Source organism: Temnothorax nylanderi, unplaced genomic scaffold, assembly GCF_030848795.1.
Source record: "Temnothorax nylanderi isolate EJ_2023f unplaced genomic scaffold, tnyl_v1.0 TNYL_tig0798_pilon, whole genome shotgun sequence".
Classification (NCBI taxonomy): Eukaryota; Metazoa; Arthropoda; class Insecta; order Hymenoptera; family Formicidae; genus Temnothorax; species Temnothorax nylanderi.
In genome coordinates, this window is record NW_027249860.1 from 30203 (window position 1) to 46896 (window position 16694).

Below are 16694 nucleotides of genomic sequence, written 5' to 3' on the forward strand. Positions count from 1 at the left end.
ACCTCGCCCTATTATTCTACCATCACGGCCTTTCCCCGCACCTTCTCGCCCTGTTTGTCGGGTGGCCCCATTCCGCGTGGTCCCCGTCAACCCCGATCCGGCCCCCCTGCTCGAACCCTCGTATTCCCCGGTTCCATCCCCGACCCCGTCGACCGCCTCGACCGTTGAGGTCCTCGAGGAGCTAAGCGATCCCGAAATAGTCACCTTAGATTAATTATTACTTTCCTTTCCAAAATTCTTGTTTCTATTCCACGAACATTCCTTTTCATATTTTTTTACTTTTAATTCCGACTTAATTTAAGTTAACATTTTGTAATTTTATTTCCCTTAGTTTAAATTATCGTTTGTATTTCTTATTTCTCGTAAGTCTTATTATCATATTCTACCCTTCCTAATTATACATTTTATGCTCAGTATACACATACACACCGTACACCTGTTCTAGTTAAATTCATGTAACTCCACTCTTTAAAGAAATTGTAGTGATGGCGGGCAGGATGTTAGTCTCGAAATAGATTCCTTCTCGATAATCCTGCCCGATCACCCTCGTACTAGTGTAACACCCGCGATTCACACACACATTCATCCGACATTCACACTCGTAATTTAACTGTATTTAATTCTAATTTCCCTGATTCTCATGTATTATTCACCTAAGTTATATTATTGTAATAAATGTTTATCTTATGACAAAAATTAATTTCAATCTGATTTAACTTACTACCTAAGACCTCTTACTTATAAGCTCCTCTCAAATTCGCACAAGGTCCGATCCCGAGTTAAAGGGATTAAATTCTCTGACTCAAAAGACGATCGCACCGCTCACGGGAGGCGTCCTAGGGTCCTTACAGACGTTGACCCTTCCTGAGCCATTAAAAGTGCGTTCGGCTCGCGCTACGCGCCCTAGAGCGTGTACCTGCGAGCAGTATTCTTAAGCGTCTAGTTGCGTCTAGTTGCGTCCTTCCTTACCCCGACCCCTCTGGTTAGCCTTTTCTTCGCTTCCCAGATTTTCTTATCCTAATTCCGGGGTTGGACGTAACAATTTTATAAGATGTAATAAACATAAAGAAGAATTAAAATCTAATATAATTCAAAAAATTACAAAACTATTATTCTTATATACATTCTGTAAAACAATTAATAGAATTTTATCTGGTCATGATACTCGGCATATACCTACAAATATTATATTTAAGCAAGCTATCGAACATTGTAAAAAAAAGCAAAAACGATATATAAGAAAAATGTAAAAATTCTTTTATTAAATAATACTTATATTTGTATCATAATATTTATATGTCAATACTTATATCCTACCCACATATTCTTATTAAAGTTGCAATTGTTAAGTTATAATTTAATAATAACTATTATGCTTTAATTAAACTAATGTAATTTTTTATTTTTAGGCTTATAACTTTATAGTTGCAACTTTTTTGTTTTCTTTTTTTAATTTAATTTTACAATTGCTTTTAGGTTGCAGTCCACTTTACGCTACAAATGCTTTGAAGTTTTTTTTCTATTTTCTCTTCATTAAAAGAATGGAGAACAGGAATGCTTCGAAATATTTGTAGCGTCAAGTGGACCGCAGCCTTATTAAATATGCTGTATTAGAAGTACGTCGGCCATATTGAATATTAGTTCGTCTACGTATATTAGCCCAGGTGGCGTTCAAAACACTGTTCCAAAGCAAACTATGGGAGTTGCTAATCTATTTATTAGTAATCTGTGTCGCCGACATTGAAGATCATTTCATTGCGACGATGACGAGGATCTGTTGTGGTTGGATCAGCGCGAGCTGATTCTGTTGGTGAAAAATAACTCGGCTCTGTACGCCAAATCAAGCAAGGAATATTCTGGTAGAGGATTTGACAAGGATTTGGCGTGGCAGACAATAGGATCGTGTCTCTCAAAGCCCCTGTCAGGTAGCTGAGAATTTTAATATATATTTTGTGATATAATGAGGTTAGGTTGTGACCGAACATTTGATCTTGGATATGTAGGACTTACTTTGAAGTTGAATATTATGGTCGCCACTGTGTTTTAGACGTTGACACAGAACGTATTTGCCCTTCGATCTCTTCGATGAATGGCTTCCTTCCTTCCAGAATAGATTATCATCACGCTGCTTGGCTCGTCAAGTTTCGCACTCGCGTTCGCGTTGCGTATGAGATATCCGGATATTGGGAAAGGAATTTCGAATAACTATTTGCTTTGCATTGATTTAACAATAACAAAATAATATATTTAGACTTTGGTACACAAGTACACTTTCGCACAAAATAATTGTGGATCAAACGGCTATCAGGCGTTGCCGGGTGCGATCCCGTGTTACGAGTCGGATATATCTGACCATTTGCCGCTTAACTATCGTTTGCAGTAAGAAAGATAATTATAAGTAAGCTATCTCGCGAACTAATCTTTCCCAGATACGATTATTACGATCGTTAATTATTATTAATGCTTGGATAACACTCAAATCTCGATTTACACGAATAGACTTCTTCGATGTGAATCTCAGAAAAGACTTCGATGTCACTCTTAGAAAATCCCGTCGGGAAAGACCTCGAGCGGATGCTCGGGCTTCCTTATATACCCTGGCTGTCTGTTCATTCCCACCATCACTCTTGTGGCCAATGAGCAGCCAGTTCTATATTTCTCGCTATCTCACTCTCTCATGTAGTCGACTGGTCTGAACACGTTTCCTGGAACTTCCTCGCGAAGTAAACAACTTCGAGAGTATCATATTACGTCAAAGGCTATTGCCGACGTTTAATTAAATGAAACTACGACGAAATATTTCTCGACATGCGACTACATGTTTTCTACTATTATTTTATGCGTATAATAGAAATAATATTTAAACTAATGATGAATCCTACGCATTCGCCCCTAAATGCATTTCTTGTCCCTAACGCAATATCTTTCACACTCTTGACTCTATACATTAATTAACGAGTATTCCCTGCTCATTACATGTGTTTCTAATATCGCGTAATCATTCTCTCTTTATTTTCAGGTACATCAGGCATTCTAGGACCCTAAGGACTCATCAGGTAAGTACAGGTAAGTATACGTTACGTATCAAACATAATAATAATCATACGAAATAATCGCTTTTCCCCTTTTAGGAAATTTTAGGTAAAATAATAATAAAACGCTTCGAGCGTTCGTAAAACGTATCCAACGTATTGAATAAATGATATAATAAATGAATCTATCGTTCCATTTAATATAACAATCTTACTTGCAAAATTCACTTAACTGACCTTGGTCAATGACATCTTCATATACGTATCATTATGCATATTTGACTTCAGGGATATGTTTTTTACTTTATTACAATATACTTTATGCAATAATATACGTATAATTATCGATAAATAACAAATTCCCAAAATTTATGAAAATCTCTAAAAATGTTTAGATTTGAATAAATAAGGGTTCGTTGGATTCCTCTTATGTCAAATAAACTTATTCTAACGTTAAAAGTCAAGATTTACGCAAATTAAGAAAGTTGACCTTGAAACGTGAACTTTCTTAATTTTAAGAAAATTAGCGTTTTTTCGCCATGGGTGTCTTTAGACAGTCAAACTAAATAATACTATTGCGTTTGCAACTTAAAAAATCAATTATTTAAACTTTTTACCTTGAAATGTGACCTCTGTAGATATTGGGAAAATTGAGTAATAAATTATATATTCTCTCTTTAAGTGTCACTAGGAACACGCACATATCATAAAAATATCGTATTTAGGCTTATTTCCAGTTTTCTCAATATTTTGCAAAATTCTTAAATAATTAAAAATATGAAAATTAAACACTGTGGCTCGCTTCAGGGAGTCACTAGGAATATTTTGAGACTAGTTAGAACTCAATCGCATCATTATTTCCATGCATGACCTTGAAGAAGGTCACATTAAAAGGTCATTTCTCGAATTAATGGAATATATGAAAATCAAAGTATGTGGCTCGCTTCGGGGAGTCACTACGAACATTTTAAGACCTTTTGGAAGTCGATCGCATTATTATTAACAAAGTTACCCAAAATTCGTAAAATCTTAAAATAATTAAAAATTTGAAAATCAAACCATATGGGTAGTTTCTCTAGGTGAATAGAAAATGTTTAAGATGAATTAGAATCAAATCGCATCATTAATGACGAAGGTCATTTGAAGGTCACCTTGAAAAGGTGAAATCTCTTTTTAATGAGAAATTTCGTAATTTTACTATATATCCATGTTCTTTAGGATAAAACAAAACGTTTGACACTAATAAACTCAAAATCGGACTGTAAATAAACAAATTCACAAAAATTATCAAAAATTGAAATTATTGATATTTATTATCAAAAAACTATATGGATGTGTTCTGTGAGTCTCTACGAATGTGTTCATACCCTTTGTATGCTGAATTTGTCCAAAATGCAGAAGTGCACTCAAAAGTAGGTCCATATATTTGGCCCCTCATCTACGACAAAATACAAAAATATTAATATATTCGGATTGTACATCGTTTGTACATGAATGTACTATGATTTTTAGTGTTTGTACATTCTTGGTTAATTAAAAAAAAAATAAAAAAGTTTTACTAACAAGACCTCTAAAAGTTAGCCCTTCATTATTTCAAAAATAATGATAAATCACAGTTTATTGTGCTTAATCGTTTGTACATCGTTTGTACATCGTTTGTACATTCTTATTAATTGATTTACTTTTCATTTAAATATATATTTCTTTGTTTAAAATATAAATAAATAATTTTTATTTGAATTCGGCGGGTAAATCTTCGGCTGGTAAGTGCGTTTACATTGGCGTCAATTCTACCAATGTCAAGACTCAAACAGTAGCCAACTGTTAAAAGGAAAAAAATCGCTTTATAATACTTTATGTAAATGCGTAAACACTTACGAAATTGTTTACGTGAGTTTATTTTGACAGACTTGGTTATGTCATCGGCGATATTTTGTTTGTTGAATAAAAGTCATAAAATTCGAAATAAATAGTACAATTTGTTACAAATTAACATAACTCTCCACTTGTATGTTGTTTTTTTGCGACCTTTATAGTGTACACGTGGGTCTGTCGCGTCCGACGTTATTTTCTTCCCGAGTGGGACTCAATTGGCCACGTCATCAATTGGCCGATTTAAAATAAAAATATCTGATTGGTTGGTGAAAAAACTCCAGGCACCGGGGGCTGTGGTCAATCGCAACGTAGTACAAAACATCTGTCTACATTGTAATTGACGATTTGATAGTCATTTTGATAAACATCGTTTATTATTTAATATTTTATTTTTAATGATTTACAAGCAGATGTTGTTTTGGCACCGACGCCGTAGACCCACGTATACAGGTAGAGGGATAATAATAATTATTTTAATTAGTGTATAATATTTATATATTTATATTTATAATATTTATAATATTTATAATATTTATATTTATATTAATAAATATTTATTACTTTATTTATTTTATTTTTTCTCTTAACAGTTATAACATATATATTTAATTAAACATATATATATATATATATATCATATATATTTTGTCAATGTAAACGCACTTACCGGCCGAAGATTTACCCGCTGAATTCAAATAAAAATTATTTATTTATACTTTAAACAAAAAAATATATATTTAAATAAAAAGTAAATTAATTATTAAGAATGTACAAACGATGTACAAACGATTAAGCACAATAAACTGTGATTTATCATTGTTTTTGAAATAATGAGGGGCTAACTTTTAGAGGTCTTGTTAGTAAAACTTTTTTATTTTTTTTTTAATTAACTAAGAATGTACAAACACTAAAAATCATAGTACATTCATGTACAAACGATGTACAATCCGAATATATTAATATTTTTGTATTTTGTCGTAGATGAGGGGCCAAATATATGGACCTCTCAAAAGTGTCCAAATCTGATCTATCGATCTGAAATCGATTCTGGGCATATAACTCCCTTCAAGAGAACACAATTAAGTAACCGAGATCCATCGTCAAAAGCCTCCAATAATCTTTATATGTCAAAATCAGCTGATCAGGCTTCGTTCTTATTAGATGGCTCAGCTAAGTCAATTCGGGTATCTCTGAACTCGTTTAAACTCACACACAATGAATTTACTCGAAATTATTATCACGTAATACTATTTCCCGTCTCTCGACTGAAATGATACGGTTTGAAATTCTGTGCCTTTTTATAACGAAAATACTAATGTGTATGTGCTTGGGCACATGATAACTTATATCTATTAATACTGTGTATCGCCACATATTTAATATATATTTAACGCTATCAACACGTATCTAATTCTAACCCAGGTAGCAAACACAAGTCATTTTGACGTCAAATACTAGTCATGTTTGTACAAATGACGTCAAATGACCAAAAAGCGACTATGTCTTTAAAAATGACATTATACTGACGTTATTCCATAACGTCATTATGACGTCTATTTTTAGTCATTTTTGGTTAGGTTAACCTATATGACATCGGCGACTAATAATGGACGTTTATAAAACGTCATTTCTTAGACCATCTAAAGACGTCTTAAAGTCGTCCAAATAATGTCTTTTTGTAATATAACTATTTTTACTTCTTAATATTGTTTAATAAAGTAATAATAAAATAAAAACCACAAAATTAACTACAATGTGTTTGTTTCGCAACTTTATGATTGAAGTGGCGAATTTATGGTATAAGTGGATGTAGTTGCGTGTGATTATAGTTTTATGATAACTATTTCACGCAGTGTTATAGCTATCAAGAAGATTATCATTACAAGAATTTTGAACACTTTAAAGATGTACCTGTTATAGACAAGTACAGTTAATAAGGAAGCATCAGGGTGAGAAGATCGTCACTGTCCACTGGATCATCGAAGTCAAGCGACTCGGACGCGGTACTGTACTAGGATGGGTGACCGCCTTGAGAGCGGCTATACGCACATGGCATGTAAACAAAACAGTTAAAAAAGTTTTTTTTTCTTAGATAATGAAAAAGAACATTTTTTTATAAACGTTTATCAAGTAGACATTTTAATATTTTAATTTCATCAAAAACATTTCTAGAAACCGGTATGTCGTACAATGGAACTATTTTTGCCGTCAATAAGACGTCAGAAAATGACGTCAATTGTCTGTGACATTAGACCGTCATTTTAACGTCATTATGCCGCCAGTTAGTGACGTCAGGAATGGTCAGTAAAGGACCAAAATTTGACGTCAAAATGACTTGTGTTTGCTACCTGGGAATGTTATAAGTCTTTATTCAAAATATATGAATATCAAAAATATGACCGCTGTCATATATATCAAAGGTAAGTATATCATACTGGCTCGTTTGGAAGAGCTATGTTAATATTAATATCTCTATGAATATTATTTCTAGACGTTAAAATCAGGTAAGTCAGTAATATACTGTTCATTATTAATACTATGGTAAGTATTATATAAATAATAAAAAACTCTGTTTCAATCTCGCTTTGGTCTAACATTCTTACTCGATTGATACACATTAATGTCTTTTATTATCTGTTACAGGCTTCGACCAACCTCTATGCTGTCTGGGAATCAGCTGGCTTGTCCTCGTCCTCGAGATGTATCATCTGGCTCGACTCCATCAGCTGTTCCTCGGCTACGTCAGACTCGCTGTCGTCTATTGGTATTGTCGTATCAGCGTCAGAGCTGACATTCTCTTTATTATCGTTATTATCGGAATTACTAGGGATAGGAGTGGACGTATGGATTCTGGGCTCGGATATCTTTCTCTCGGCCTTGGTCCTGGTCGCCTCCTTAACTGGTGTCACCTCCTTCTTGGCTGACATCTGTGCAGCTGCCTTACCCTTCAGCAAAAGTTCCAAGAATGACAATGCAGCCGGCTGGCCTTTAGGCGTCGGTTGCAAGGTTAGGTTGCCCTGCCAGTGGGGTATGGACGTGTCTCACGAGTGCTCCGTATAAGTGTTGAATAAGTATTTCTAAATACCAATTTTCCTGTTAAATTTTGATATGTGGTGATTAGTGCTATTTTACTGACTAGACTGATATATAATTCATTATGGATTTGTTAATGATTGTCGAAATATTAACGATTTTATATCTTGTGTGGCCACGCCCATTCACGTCGCTGAGCGATGCCTCGTGCCGCGCTCAAAGTGCCTCGATATATTAACGATATATTAACAATCCGCCTTTCATCTGTGGATAATCGAATATATTTCGATCATGGGCGTCGATATATATCCGGCAATGTGGATATTTCTTAACAGTTTTCATAATTATTGACAGGAATCAACATTTGTTCTGCCACGTACGTGTAATGGCCGCCTTGCCTGCATAACTGAAGGAAATTTCATGGCAATTATTTTCGGTCATTTTCTCTATTGAGCCTCATTCGGACTAATATCTTTTAATGAGGGATGATGTGAATATTTAACTTTGGTGAGTCTGTCTGTACTTGAGTGACGTTATGTATCGTATCGTCGACCTACCGTCTTTGCATACTGATAGTGTCTATTTCTCGATATTCTGGAGTGATTTTCACTTATATTATAATTATGGCGGTCTCTACTGACGTGCGGGACTTTATCATCATTCTGCCGTTATGACTCGCGATGATGAAATAAATTCGGTGAATCTGTCGAACCGTTCCTCAAAATGGCCGACTTCGTGTCTCCTGAAATCACGAAATCATGGAGGACGTTGTGCGTACGATTCGTCCCGTCGCATGATGGGAGCGCGCGATGATTGATATCGATGTGCACTCTCCTGGACGTGGAATGCATCTCGCGCGTGGATCTCGCGTATCGGAGTGTTCCCCTCGCGCCGGGGGTGTGTTGCGCGACGATGTTTCCCGGGTGCCGCGTCTCCCGCGCGTGCATAAAGATCTGTGCCGTCGGGCTGATACTCCGTTGGACTCGCGACACGTGCATATCGGACTTAGTGACGTGTTCGCTGGATTTACTTTTGCGCTTATATTGCAGTGACCCGTGCGGGCACGGGGATTGACACCATCGGGCTATATGCTGCATTGAGACTCGCGGTCTTCGTCTCTGGTGCTCGGCTCCGTGTTTAGATCGATCTCGCCGGGCTTATTCTTTGATTGTTGCCATCCGGCCAACTTAACCTGCATACTGCTGGGCCGGCTAACAGGCCGTTCCCTGTGTTTGTGTAAATACTGAAATGACTTTTGTCAGGTCTGTCAGGGCGCCTGTTGGAGTGCTTGTTAAGAGTTAGGATCTGTATTTAAACCGCATTTAGAATATCATGACTTTCTCTTTATTCGCTCTCGGGGTGTCTGCGCTGTCTATGGGATTCGAATTTATATCTATATCTAATTCTAGTTTATAATTTATAATTACTGCACATACTGCAAATCGCGCGTGAAACATTGTAGTAATAATTTAACATAGCGACAGGATTATATTTACTTTTAGTTTTGCCAGTCATAGCTGCGTTAGATGGGTGCATATATTAGCATAATACAGTTTCTGCAAGGTAATGCTTGCTTGCGTTATTTTATAATATAGGCAGGCTTAAAATATTTGTAATATATTGTTCTGACAGTTAATCTTGACTGTGATTTGTCAAATGTTTTGCTGTTGGTGAAGTGTACTTGTCTGTTGTCTCAATGTATTAATATTCATTGCCGATAATAAATAATAAATAAACGTCTAAAACTATATTATACCCTTCCTTACATATATATCATAATTTACTGCACGGTAAGTGAATGTTAAGTTAATGTTTATTATCTGTCACTATAGATTGCGACAGGTTAGTTTCTCGGCGCGCGCGTGAGTTTCCATTACCTATGACTATGAATCATGGGATGGATAACTCACCTACTAAGATCTAGGGAATTTTTTATCTTATGGCGGATTCATATGTACAGATATTGTATTCACGACATTTCAGTGAATTTTGACCATTTTGAGTAAATCTTTTATTAATCAATGATATTGTGGATATTTATGTGGAAATATTAATTTGTTTAAACATAAGTTTGTTTAATTTTCAATATTTATGCAATATCGGTATTACTGTATATTTTTTGATAATCTAATTGTTGTTATCATGGTGTATGTGTTGAAATATTATTTATGAACCTATATAACTTATAAATTTTGTTAATTATATTTTTATGCATGAATTCCGTATAACGGATGTTGTACATATGCTTGGCGTCAATTTGAGCTTTTCTTTATCCAGATATAAATTTTTTTCGAATTAGCGACGAATTATTATAATTTTTCTGATTGTCCAGAATTTGATCACTCTTTTGATAATTATTTATCTGACAAATATACTTGGTATTGATTGGAGATTATATTACCCAAGTATAAATTTATGTGTCTGCGATAATTTATTATAAATTTTTGATATTTGTAATTTTTACATGGAAATTTTGAATAATGGACGTTTTACATATGCTTGGAGTTGGCTAAGACCGTTCTTGTCCAAGTATAATTTTTTCAATTTTGTTGCAAATTATTTATGTTTAAAATTCGATTATTTTGACGATTACTCACTTGACAAATGTGCTTGGTATTGATCGGAGATTATCTCACCCAGGTGTATTTTCTGCGTACTTGCGATAATTTACCTAAAAATGTGTAAATATAGGTGTGTCTATATAACTTTGTTGTCTCACCTGATATTAAAGAAACAAATGAAATAAAATAAAAAAAAGAAGAATAAATAAATTTAAAAAAAAATTGATATACCAGGTGACTCTCTCGTCGGTAATTTTTTGTAATAATTGCGCTTACGTACTGCAAAACTGGAATTAATTCTTCGATTGATTTTCAGTAATAATGTATTGCGATCTTGCGAAATAGTCTTAAAACTATTTAATTATGAATTGTGTACTTGATAATGCAACTATACACTCTTGGAATATAATCGAATTTTCTATGTAGTATTTTCCGGTTATAAATAAGGTCTGCTGACTCTTGGAGTCTTCGCTATGTTTACCTCTGCGTACTGACTGTCTGCGAGGGATTAAATTTTTAATCTCTAAAACATCAGAATTTTGGGCTCGACCACGAGCAAACATTGTACTCTGCCCACGTTTTCTGCTCACGTTTTGCGAGGGATTAGAGTAGACTGCAGTTTCTACAACAACTGCTAGATGTACCCTTGGACAAGGTGCATCTGCGGTGGGCTATGTCCTAGGGGAAGGACACCCCAATAAAAAACCACTAAAACAAACATGGCTATGCAACAGGATAATGATTTGACCCCGCTGGATGCTCGGATCTCCAGCGATCGGCGTGCCTCCCCTATTGTCCCTGGGCGGAGCATGTCGTTAGCTTGCGAAGGGCTACCGCCGGTGTTGACCTCGGGCACCGGTGGAGAAACCACTACCGAGATGACTGAAATTAGCTCACAGCAGTCAACAGGCGACCTCGTTAGGGACATCACTGAGGGCGATTATCTTGATCGTCCGGTTGTCTCCTCTCCTGATCGTCGACTGTCGTCTGAATCGGATCATTTTTGTCAGGTGGATTTTTTAACGAAAAATCGGGACAACACGGATGCTGACGACGCAGAGAAAAGTCAAGATATCATGGATACCGATGATGCTGAAAACACAATTCTGGAAGCTAGTCCTACCTATGTTCCCGACTCGGAGGAGGAACAGGATGAGGTCAGACGAGTCAGACGAGATGAGGTCAGACGCCTAGTAGTGTGTCACATTGTTTTGAGCCTTTCGACTCACGAGACTCCTAGAGATATCATTGCCACCTTTGACTAGAGAGGATACGGCCTTAGAGGCGTTCAGGCATAATCCCACGGATGGTAGCTTCGCACCACCGGCCGCTCGACCGAGTGCGTGAACCAAATGTCCGAACCTGCGGTTCCTCTCGTACTGAGCAGGATTACTATCGCAATGACTGGTCATCAGCAAGGTAAAACTAACCTGTCTCTTAGGAGCGATAAGAGGAAGGCGGAGACCTCCCCCCCTGAGGGGGACCTCTCGTCTTCAAATAAAACTCCTTTGAAGAGGACTAAGTACATCGCGGGAAGGAAAGTGAAAGTAATTAGTGGAAGCACTACTACCTTGACACCCGGCTCATTGGCTGCAACAACCTGCATAAGAGTCATGGAAGGGGGAGAAATGCGTGCCCTCGACACTGAGAAACTCTCAGAAATGGCCTCTGACTGCGTTCAGAAGGTTGATAGAATCCGTGTCGGAAGCCAGAGGTTCTCAGGACCACTCAGTAGGTCAATGAAGGAAGGTCTGATCAACCTACAAGAAATAATTAAGACCTTGGTAGATCGAGTGAATGACGCTGGAGACATTTCCTCATTGAGGGTGCAAGTGGCGAAGCTCTCAAAGGAACTTCGTGCCTCAAAAAAGGAAGAGGAGAAGACAAAACGGGAGTATACCGCCATAATTAAGGAGAAAAATGAGCTCAGAGAGGAGATGAAGAGTCTCCAACAAAGACTGATGGCTTTAAAGGACAACACCAGTATCAGGACAAGTCCTCCGGTTTTCAGGTTTGGATCTTCTCAACAACCTTCGTTCGGAGCTTCCCAACAGCTTAACATGGAAAAAACTTCGGCGCCCGTTGAAATTACGAGGACGGAATTATCCTCCAGCGTTGTCTCTCGAAAACTACATAAGGATATAGTCGAAGCTGACTTTCTTCCACCTCGGCCACTTCTCCAAAGATGCCCAAGAATAAAAACCAGAAGTAGGGCAAAACCTAGAGTCACTAGTGAGGATCACCTTTCCAAAAAATGGACATTAATTGAGTCGGGCGCTGAGTCTCGCTCTGAGAGAGATAGCAATACTGGTGCTGGAGATACCGCGGATGGTAATTACAGACGGCCCTCCTATGATGGCGTCAGTCTTGGAAGAACCCGTCGTATATCATCCTCCGACTGGGTTGAGGACTCGGAGGACGGCTCTATCCTTGCGACAAAATCCGAGATTAAGGAACTAAGTAAGGAAATTTCCAAGTTGGTCGAACGTAGACACCAACTTAGTAGGAAGGTGTCGACCAGACAGCCAGGAAAACCTCCCAATCTACTATCTACGGATATTCCAAAGAAGGCTCGTAAGACTTCTTTTCGAAATCCTGTGGTTAGTGATTCAGATGCAGAAAAGAGGAACCAGCGCATTTTACGTGATAAACCTGTTTCAACTGGAGGGAACCAACGCAGCGGGACCCAACGAAGAGCCCCGAGAACCGCTGCGGTTTTAATAACTAACGTAGACCCCAAGACGTCCTATTCTGACATCTTAAAGAAGGCTCGCGACGAACTACCTTTAAACAACTTGGGGATTGAGACTTCCAAAATTAGGAAGGGGATCAACGGCGGTGTCGTTATTGAGATCCCCGGAATTGATGGTACCTTAAAGGCTGACAACTTAGCAGCCAAATTAAGAACCGTCCTGGGAGTATCAGCTAGAATAACTAGGCCAACGAAGACCGGAGAAATCCGGTTATGGAATATGGACGATTCTACTACGCCTTCGGATATCGTCAATATAATTTCGGTTACTGGAGACTGCGATGAGTCCCAAATTAAAATTGGAAACATTTGTGCCATGAATAATGGCCTCTTCTCGGTGTGGGCTAAATGCCCGCTGGCTGCGGCAGTGAAAATTGCCGAACTGGGCAAAGTAAGAATTGGTTGGACTGTAGCACGGGTCGAGCTGTTAAAAGCTAGGCCCGTGCAATGTTTTAAGTGCTGGCGCTTCGGCCACGTGCGTAATACTTGCACATATCGGGAGGACCGCACTGGCCATTGCTTTCGTTGTGGATCCCAAGAACATAGAATTAATACCTGCAGGAATGACGCACATTGCGGGAAACGGTAAACAGAGCAATCATTGTCTCGGCTCTTTAGACTCGTGCTCTAAAATGGATTTGACAAGGCCTAGGTCTGGCGTAAGAGGTACCCGGTCATAAATGGCTACCTTCATACAGGCAAATTTAAATCGTAGCAGGGAGGCCCAGGACCTCCTTGTTCTACATGCAAATGAGCTGGGTGCCGCGGTGTGCGTGGTATCAGAGCCTGCCCGCATGCCCGGCACTCAGCAATGGTTCACTTCTTCGAACAATCTGGCGGCCATCTATGTTAACGTCCGTATTGCTGATTATCCTGCAACTTTGGTGGCACAAGGAGTTAACTCTGTGCTTGTCAAGTACAACAATTTGCATGTTCTTTCTGCGTACATCTCTCCCAATATAAATATTGTACAATATTCGTCTTTTCTGGATGAACTTACAACTCTCCTTACGGGTGTTCCTAGTGGCACCAACGTTATAGTATGCGGTGATTTCAACGCTCACGCGCAATATTGGGGTGCTAACCATACGGATCTTGAAGGTGATCTACTTATTGCGTGGGCCGCTCAGTTTGATTTACGTCTTATAAACACCGGTGACGTTCCCACCTTTGAGAGTTATCAAGGCGCCTCCATCTTAGACCTGACCTGGGCTTCCCCAGATTTAGTAAATAAAGTAATGGACTGGACAGTTTGTTTGGACCTGGAGTCATTGTCTGACCACAGATATGTGACATTCCGTGTCTCGGACTTTTCTCGGAGCATTTCTGCACTTCCCAGATTGCAGCGCTGGAACTTTAAGAAAATGGATGCCGACTTTTATAAAGCCTCAGTGGAATGAACGTGCGCAGTCACTCCAACTGATGACAATTTTCTGATCGAGTATAAACCTGATCGATGGATTCACCATTGCATTTCCAATGCCTGCCACGCTTCCGTTCCACGTGTTAGTGCTAGAAGACCAAATTCTGCTTATTGGTGGAATGAGACTATTTCTCAATTAAGATCCGAGACTGTTGCTGCAAGGAGACTGTGGACTCGCGATCGCCGTAAAGATCCACCCGAACTTCTTGAACAGAAGAGGATGCATTACATTGAAGCGAACAGAAAGTTACGGCTCTAGATTCGCCGTGCCAAGACTGAGTCATGGCAGGAGCTAATTTCTAAGCTCGACGAGGACCCTTGGGGACTACCTTATAAGATTGTCCTCAATAGACTAAGGAAACCTGCCCCGGGACTTTCGTCTACTCTGGAGTTACCCATCCTTAACCAACTACTGGATGGGCTTTTTCCGCCTGGTAACGAGCTTACGCCAGTCGACCTTGGCGACTGTGAGGCAGATATGTACCCCGTCACCAACCGGGAGGTCATTGAGGTCATCAAAAGCAAAAAGAAGTCGAACACGGCTCCTGGACTGGATGGCTTTAAGGCCACCGCTCTCAACAGACTTCCTCTGGTCATGACTGAACGTTTGCCCCGTGGGTGCCACGTCGTCTGCTACGCAGACGATACACTGCTACTCATCGAGGAGGACGACTTCGACGCCGCTTGTGCGCTAGCCGTGGAATACCTTGAATACATCTTAAAGAACATCAAGTTTCTGGGTCTCATGATCTCATGGCCCAAGTCTGAGGCCATGTTTTTTGGTCGACATCCGCGTAACGCCGTCTTCGCGTTTCAGGGCATAGAAATCCCTATATTAAATTACATGAAATATTTGGGTGTAATTATAGACTCTAGATGGTCCTTCAGCAGACATATAAACTACATAGCTAAAAAGGTATCTAGAGTAAGTAAAGCATTGTGCGGTATTCTGCCGAATCTACGCGGGCTTATCGAACATAAACGTAGGCTATACTATAGCGTCATACTTTCTATCGCTTTATATGCAGCGCCCATATGGAGTCAGGCTGTCTTCTGAAAATAAACAACGTATTATGAGGAGAGCTCTCAGACTCTCGGCGTTGCGTACTACCATGTCGTATAGAACTGTATCGTACGAAGCTGCGACTTTGTTGGCGAGGATTCCCCCGCTCCATTTATACGCGGACTACTTGCGCCGCGCGTACTTACGCCTGCGTGAACTGAAGGAGTGTGGTTTGTTTAATATTGACTCTCCTTCAGAGGTTAGAGATTTGGAGTGGTGTACTTTGAGAGAGCAGTGGCTCGAACATATCGGTGACAACAGTCTACCCGGCAAAAGGACACGAGAAGCCATTTCTCCGTCCTTCGACTTGTGGCTTGATCGCCGTTCTGGCTTTTTAACATTTAGAATTACGCAACTTATTACGGGACATGGATGTTTCGGATCCTACCTTTGCCGAATCGGCAAAGAAGATACTCCTACCTGCAGATACTGCTCTCTGGATGACGACACCTCAGAACATACCTTAGCGATATGTTTGTTTTGGAATCATGAGCGCGGCGAATTAACTGCCATTGTAGGCCAAGATCTTTCGTTGGCGGTAGTCATTAATCAAATTTGTAAAACGCGCGAAGAATGGCGTGCTTTCTCCGTTTTCGCGGAGCGGGTCCTTTCCCGCAAGGAAAAGAACGAACGAATTAGACAACAGGGTCTTATGGACCCCAACATTGTAAATATCGGCGTTGTATAATTGTTAGGTTAGGTTTATAGGTTGTTACTCATATGTACATAGGAATTATTACTTTCTCTGCTGCGTGCGGTGGGGTGGTGGTGTTCTGGGGGTGGCTCCGCTGGTCCTTTCCGGGCTTCGTTCCTCTTGGGGTCCGGTGCATCGTGTGAGCGATGTTCCCGGATCCCTGGGGGGGGGGTGTTGGGCTGGGTTTGGCCGGCGGTGCCGCCTCCTGGTCCCGCTATCCCTCGTCGCGTGTACTTGGTTTCTGCACACGCATATAACATT